General features: G+C 38.6%; 1 pseudogene; it reads left to right on the forward strand.

The window, feature by feature from the left end:
• Positions 1-4544, forward strand: part of LOC140517429 (ubiquitin-protein ligase E3C pseudogene) — a 13069-nt pseudogene extending 8525 nt beyond the window's left edge.
• The last annotated feature ends 2813 nt before the right edge of the window (positions 4545-7357 follow it).

Below are 7357 nucleotides of genomic sequence, written 5' to 3' on the forward strand. Positions count from 1 at the left end.
ATCAAGAGTTTGGAAACAGTCTTTTTCCATAGATTACATAGACAGAAAGGCCTTCATCTTTAAAACTGACCAACTGAGCATTGTCAGGACTTTTTCTTGTATTTATAACTGAAGGTGAAAGAGTGACTCCTTCACTCATAGAGGATGATAACATGAGGTTAAGTGGGGGAAATGCTGTAAAAGCAAGGGGCTGCTATCACAAGTTCTTAGATTTGCATTTCTAAAAGAAAAGCAAATATTGAGGGGTCAACAATCACTTTAATCAAATACATACATCATTCACTTAGTTCAGGAGAAAAATGTCAGCACCCTGAACTTCAGAGAAAACACAAAAAAATAGTAATCAACAGACATGGCTTCCAGCTACCTGACCTTAAGAAGTACATACATCACAGATCAACAGACAGATCTAGTTGTCTGACCATACATACACAGTTACCAAAGGGAGGAATCTGCTTAGTGACTTCCCAGGTTTTGGCCTTTTCCTTTAATTTTTTCCATTCTAGGTACAGGAAGCGGAGTCTTTGATGCAACATAGAAGTGATAGGCATAGAAAGCTGAGAATCTAAAAGTCCACACCAATCCAACAGCAAAGCTGTGAGGATCAAAATTCTGGGAAATAGCTTACCTGAATTTTGGACTTGAAGTTGATGGAGCTAACAAAGTGTGGGAATTGAACTAAATTGTGAGCCTAATCCCCTCCTTTCCTTAGAGGCTGAGGTAGAATGGGGGGGAATGATGCCTAAAGATGGAGAAATGTTTATGTATTTGTTCTTGCCATATCTTTGAAGCAAACATCCCTTTGTAAAAGCTAATTCAGTATTAAGTGACTAAATAGAACTGGGGTGCTAGTCACAGAGACCCTAAAATAAGAGGAATATAGTTGATGGGTTCTTGAGCTAGTGGCAATGAATAGAGACTCCCCAACATCTTTAGGGTAACAGAGAACCTGGCAGGAATAAAATTGCAACAAGTTTGACTCAGAGAGTGAGGCCAGAGTAACCATATTACAGTTCTTTCTACTATAACTTTATTGTTCCCAATGATATTGAAAAGAATTTATAATTCTTGGACCAAAAGGCTGATTACTCCTTAGTGTACTGCTAAGCCATTATTAAGGATATTAAAAAACTCATGGAAAAGAAAGGTGCTGCAGGACTGAGTAAGCACAAATATTGTCTGAGTTTTCAAAAGAGGAAAAAAAATCTAGTCTGTCAACCACAGGCCAGTGAATTTGACTTTAATTCCTAGAAAAATTCTAGAATAAATCATTGAAGCTAGCAAAGGAATTAGTAATTATAAATAGCCAGCATGGATTCCTCAAGGACAGGTCAAGCTGGATTAATCTTATTCTGTTTTAAAAGTAAATTTGATAAACAAATAGATCTAAGGAATGTGTTTATAGCAGCAGTGACTGGGGCACCCCTGATATTAGCACTCTTGATTCTCTGAACTGAAGCAACTATCATAAAGTTGGACATGTGCTCCAGCACTTTGCTGATGGATATGAACTGTACTAGGATGACACAGGTAACTCATAATTATTTCTCTGTGATTGAAGGGTTGCAATCAAAAGATCCCTTCCTTACTCTACCCTATAGGTTATATATAAGGTTATATATATATATATATATATATATATATATATATGATCTGTAGAATCATCTATGACACTGAGAACTCTTTTTCTTTTATGTGTTGTGAGCAGAGGATTCCCCTCCCCTCGCCTCCCACCCAGTACCAATGACGACTTGTAGTAAAAACACATGGAAATCTGAGATGGATTCCAAGGCCCTGGTTACCTTCTTCTCTCATTGTGTTTCCGTGCACAGGTCAGTTACTAATGATCCTGAAAAGTACACATTTCCAGACCTATGATTACTGTTCATGATTTCCTGGGATTTGGGCTTCAGCTCATCAGAGGTAGGAGGAGTTTTTTAACAGACCACTTCTTGCAGAGTATTCTCACTAGGATCATCACATATTTGAAGAAATAAAAAAACTACACCCTGACTGGTCAGGGTGTCTGAATATTGGTATGGACAGAGAAGGTCCAAATTGAAAATGAAATATGTTTGGCAGCCACATAAAGTCTGGTAACTTTCTGGGGGAAATATTATGAGTCTAATAGCTAACTTAGTATTTTGTTTCCTATATTTAATCTTTAAATCTTTTGTATCTTAGTCATTTTCTGTGGCAGAGGAAATAAATAACTGTTTTATACTTGATACATATATTGTACTATGAGCCCTTTCTTGAAAGGACTTCATTGTTCACATTTTGAAAAGATATTATAAATGAGCCATCATTAAGCTTTGTTTTAGAGATTTTTCTGGGATTCTTCAAGAGGGAGAACAAAGTTCAAGAATGAGCCTGATTCCCATTCCCCTTTCACATAAGCCTCATCCTCAAGATTACCATGGAATCTTTTCCATCTTAAATAATTTCCTTGGTATGTGAAACAGCCTGTTGTCCTGTATATGATATCTATATTGTACAATGGGTATCTTTTCTAGAAAGGACCCCATTATTTACAGTTTGAGGAAGTCCTAGACATGAGCCATACCTCACTTTACTAGAGTTCCTTGAAGTTTTACTTTGAAGTAAGGAAAGAGGAAGAATGAAATCTTAACTATTTATGAACCATGGTCCCCATGGACCCTCATATTCTATGGAAATGAAATTTTCCTGTAATTTAACAAAGAATTTGATAAAGTAACTCATCTTATTCACTTTCTTAATAACCCCCTAACTACCTAACTACCTAAAATATACTAAACTTTACCAAAAGACTCCACCAGTTTCCCAGTTTCTATATTCCTTTTCAAAGTGCAAGCCAAAGTTCTCCCAGGAAAAAATCCTGAGGAGAGTGGCTTGATCAGGACCAATGGTTTCAAGCCCTGGCAGAGTGGAGAACTCCAGGCTAATTGCCCAGGAGTATCCCAGCCCCAGAGGATCCCATAGGTTTTGCTTAGCATTTCCAACTAACCCTATATTCATACAGAATGGGATGTCTGGATCTGCATCAACTCATGGTTGCCCTAGTTGAGAAGGGGGAGACTAAGAATTGGTGTCAAAAGGCCAGCTGGGAAGACCCAGAGGAGGATCTTAGGGTAGAGAGGGACTTGGAGGACTGAGGTAAAGAACATTATCAACTTTCCCAAGTTATGGGTGAAAAGCTTCTTGAGACCATACCACTTTTGTTCCCCAAACTCATTGATTTAACAAAGGTTCAAGATACTAAATAGGACCCTGGGGAATCTGTCTATCACTTTCATGATAGACTTGTCCAAGACTTTGATGCCAATTTCAGTCTCCATGAGAGTGCAATAGGGCAAATTCAGTTTCTTTCCTATTTGTTAATAATTTTCACCCACCCATCTGTAAGCAAATTAAACTGGCTGTTTCTGATTTGCAACATTGACAGCTCTTCTTTAGACTGCAGTATGCTCACAGCCACTCTGGGAGAGAAAGATGAAAACAGTAAAAAGGAACTTAGAAAAGCAAAAAAGAAATTTTCCCTTGCATCCCTTCTGTAGCAGGTGCAGTCCGTTCCTTACCATCCCTGACCCTATACCATCCCTGTTATCTGCAGCATTCTTTTCCCATAATATCAAAATCAAACAGACTGAGAGTTTGCTTTAATTATAGAAAATCTGACCACTGGAGGAAAAACTGTAAAATGGGAACTGGGTCTGATGCTGAAGAGAAAAAAGTGAAAGCATCCCTAAAAGAACTGAGGGACCTTCCCTGAAACCCCAATCACTAAGCATGACTAGGCCCTGGGGAGGGCTGGCAGGAGGAGTGACAAAAGGAGGGGGCTGTACAGGTGGTGCTTGTAATTCTCATGACTCCTGTTGGAGATATTTCCTTGCTCATATAGGAGCAAAAGGTGTCTGCGCTAGTTGACCCCAGTGCCATATTCACAGTTTTAAACGCCTCTGCCTTCCCCATTACCTTCCCCTAGAGTTAAGTGTGTATCTCAGTTGTGGGGATTGCTAATAAGAAAACTGTAGCACATACCTCAGAACCACTTTCCCTTTATATTGGAGAGATCAGTGCTTTTCATCCTTTTGTCCTGGCTCTTGAGGATACTAGACAGGCCACTGTTTTTTTTGACCCAGGAGGGACCACTTCCTTGTGTCTTTTATCCCCTACATACTCCTTAACCCCTTCCAACCATCTAGCTCTCAATCAAGTTCCCCCTTCTTGTGGATTTCAGATAATAATGATATCAGGTCAGTTATCAGTGCCCCACCTATAGTTGTGCAGTTAGCTCTGCCATTTGATTTATTCATATCTGAGAATCAGGGAATGTTGTTGATGTAAGCATATTGAATCCTTCCACTTATCTACTTGAAGTGGAAAGTAAGAGACTTTAGACCATAACTGTATAGTTTTCCTGGATGTATTGCTTTCCCCAGGAGGACCTGAAGGAAACTTCTTTAGAGGAAGCAGTCTTTGACTGGCATACTGATGAATCTTACCACAGAAGTGAGGAAGGAGACTTGGTTTCAGTTATAGCATCACCACCACAGAAGTAGATGAAGCTTGATCATTCCTTGACGTCCATTCAATGAAGCAAGCAGAACTGGAAGCGGTAGCCAGAGCTTGTGAATTAGGAAAAGGTTACATTGATAGCAGGTATGCATTTGGAGTGGCACATAACTTTGAGATGCTATGGAAATATTGGAGCTTCCTTACCTCCTCAGGACAGTCCATTAAAAATTATAAACAGGTTTCCCATCTATTAGACTCCTACTGGTTCCCCAAGCTGGAGCAGTAATTAAAATTCCAGGACACTAGAGAAAACAGCCTGGAAATGACTTCTCTGACCAAGTAACTAAACCACAGCTTTAACTTCTCAAATTCCTAAAGTACAAGTCCCCATAAACACTGCCTTAGTATATTCATCTTTCTCTGAAGGCCTGCCTAAGCCTCCTAGACTAACAAAAGAAGAGATAACCACTGCCCAGAAGAGAATGCTTATCACAATGCAAGATAAGCTTCAAAAGAAGGGATATAAATTTGATAAGACTATGAGACTATCCAAATGGACTTATAGTGTAAGTCCATTGTACTATACTTATACTATAAGTCCATATAAATACATATACTATAAGTATACATAATATATTTATACTAGAAGTATATAGAAGTACTCCATATAAGCTATATGTATATATATATGCATATAGTATTTATACTAGAAGTCCATATAAGAACTTACACTATAAGTATATATAACATACTTATACTATAGGTATAAGTGTATATATGTACTATATACTTAAATATACATTTTTATATATATAAATATATAGCACTTATACTAGAAGTCCATATAAGAACTTATACCTTCTTATGATGAATACCTTTATTCATTCAGCCATTGGGTACCCAAAAAACTGGTGGTGCTAGCTCCAAACTGGTGGGGGAGTTTTGGCAGAGCCACTGTCATCACCTATGAGATGTGTCCTACCTGCCCCTAGGGCAATGCATCCAAGTTTCTGAAGCCTTCTTCTGACCAGAATTCTCTCCCAAATGTGCCCTTTGAAACCTGGAAGATTGACTTTATCCAACAACTACCTGCCCTTGGATACACATATGCTTTGGTTATGGTCTGTATGGTTTTCTTGTGGGTGGATGTGTTTCGCTGTCATACTGCCACAGCCCTGGAGGTACCAAAAATTCTCTTAGAAAAAAATCATTCCATGATAGGGGAGGTTCTTAAAGAGACACATAGTGATAAAAATATTCATTTCACAGGAGTTTCATTAGCTAAGCTACTTTCATCCTGGCCAATTACTCAGCATCTCCATTGTGCCAATCACCTCCAATCATCAGGAATGGTTGAAAGAGTTAATGGGATACATAAAACCTCCCTTGCTAAACTCTCAGAGGACCTATGTATCCCCTGGCATAAAGCCCTTCCTTTAGCCCTGTTAAGCTTTAGATCTGGATCATTTGGTTCCCATAAGCTCAATCCCTATGAAATAGTAAAAGGACACCCCATGCATATCAGCCAAAGGCTCCCTCCTATAATATTTCATTGGATTGGTTCAGAAGGTTTCAGAGACTTACCAACTTGTCTCACAGTCCCATTCTTTAGAAACTCCAACCAAACCTCAGCCCCAGATTCAATTGGTGACTGGGTCTACTGGAAAGTGATCTCTGAAAACACTTGTTGGAGCCATGGTGGAAAGACCCCTTTGCAATCCTGCCCACTATCCCTACTGCAGACAAATTCAGGGAAGTGGAGTTCGAATCCATCTGTCACATCTCAAAAGGTAGTACCATTCACTTGGATTTCAGAACCCATAGGTGACCTGACTCTAAAGATTAAATGGAGTCTGAAGCAGATGACCTCTGAGGTAGATAGGATGAGAAGATGACAGATGATGTAGACCACCAACCCAAAAAACCGAATATAGGCTGAGGTTTGCAGTTACTCCCTCTATGAACTAAGCCTTTTTTTCTCCTTGCTACTGTCCCCTCAATCTCTTAATGCTCATGAAAATAGCAGGTGTTTTCCCCCCTTCACTTTTATGTTGTACTTACCTCCTTAAGTTGGGATTAATGAAAAGTTTTCTACTTAAGATAAAAATTCCTGGAACTGTAATTTGTTTTGAGTTTTGATTACAGGGATAGTTCTCTGAATTGTCACAAAGCCAATAATAGAAAATGGCATGTGTGGCAGTTTGAGGACTGCTAATGTGGATGTATGCTCCTTGGAAAGGTTGTAAGGATAATTTAGAACACAGCCTAGATAGGATCCTCCTGACTTTATTTTCAAATTTTGTTGTTTCCTTTCTGGAAAGAAAAATTTCCACCTGGTTAATCTTGTGTGTTGCTTTAATACTGTGTAACCACATGGTTGGCTTTCAGATGTGACTGGAATCAAACAGAACTAAGGGAGTTTTCTCCCTGTTATATGATAACTATGTCCCTCCTTTTTTCCTTTTATAGCAAACTGCTGCAATCAAGAAATTTTTTAAAATCATGTTTCAAATGGATGTTCCTCATTGGCCTTCAAGGATCATTCCAACTTTTTGATGAAAAAGAATGAGAAGGAAATTTATAATTTTCACATTAATCAATATGATATGTGAAATGAATATATTAGTAATTTAGTTTCCTCAAGAACTGTCTCTCTGGCTCAGAAGTCAGAGCTCACAATATAGCTCAAACTGATTAATCAAAACTTTGACAGTGCTCACAATTACTGGACTTTCAGTGAAGTGAATGGAGAATTGCAGAACTTGTTACCATCACAGAACTCTGGTTCTGTACTCTAGGGGATGTAGTCATGATCCCCAAAGACTTGACTCCCTAATTGTTATATTGTAGGGCTTGT

This window comes from Notamacropus eugenii, chromosome 1 (genome assembly GCF_028372415.1).
Source record: "Notamacropus eugenii isolate mMacEug1 chromosome 1, mMacEug1.pri_v2, whole genome shotgun sequence".
NCBI lineage: Eukaryota > Metazoa > Chordata > Mammalia > Diprotodontia > Macropodidae > Notamacropus > Notamacropus eugenii.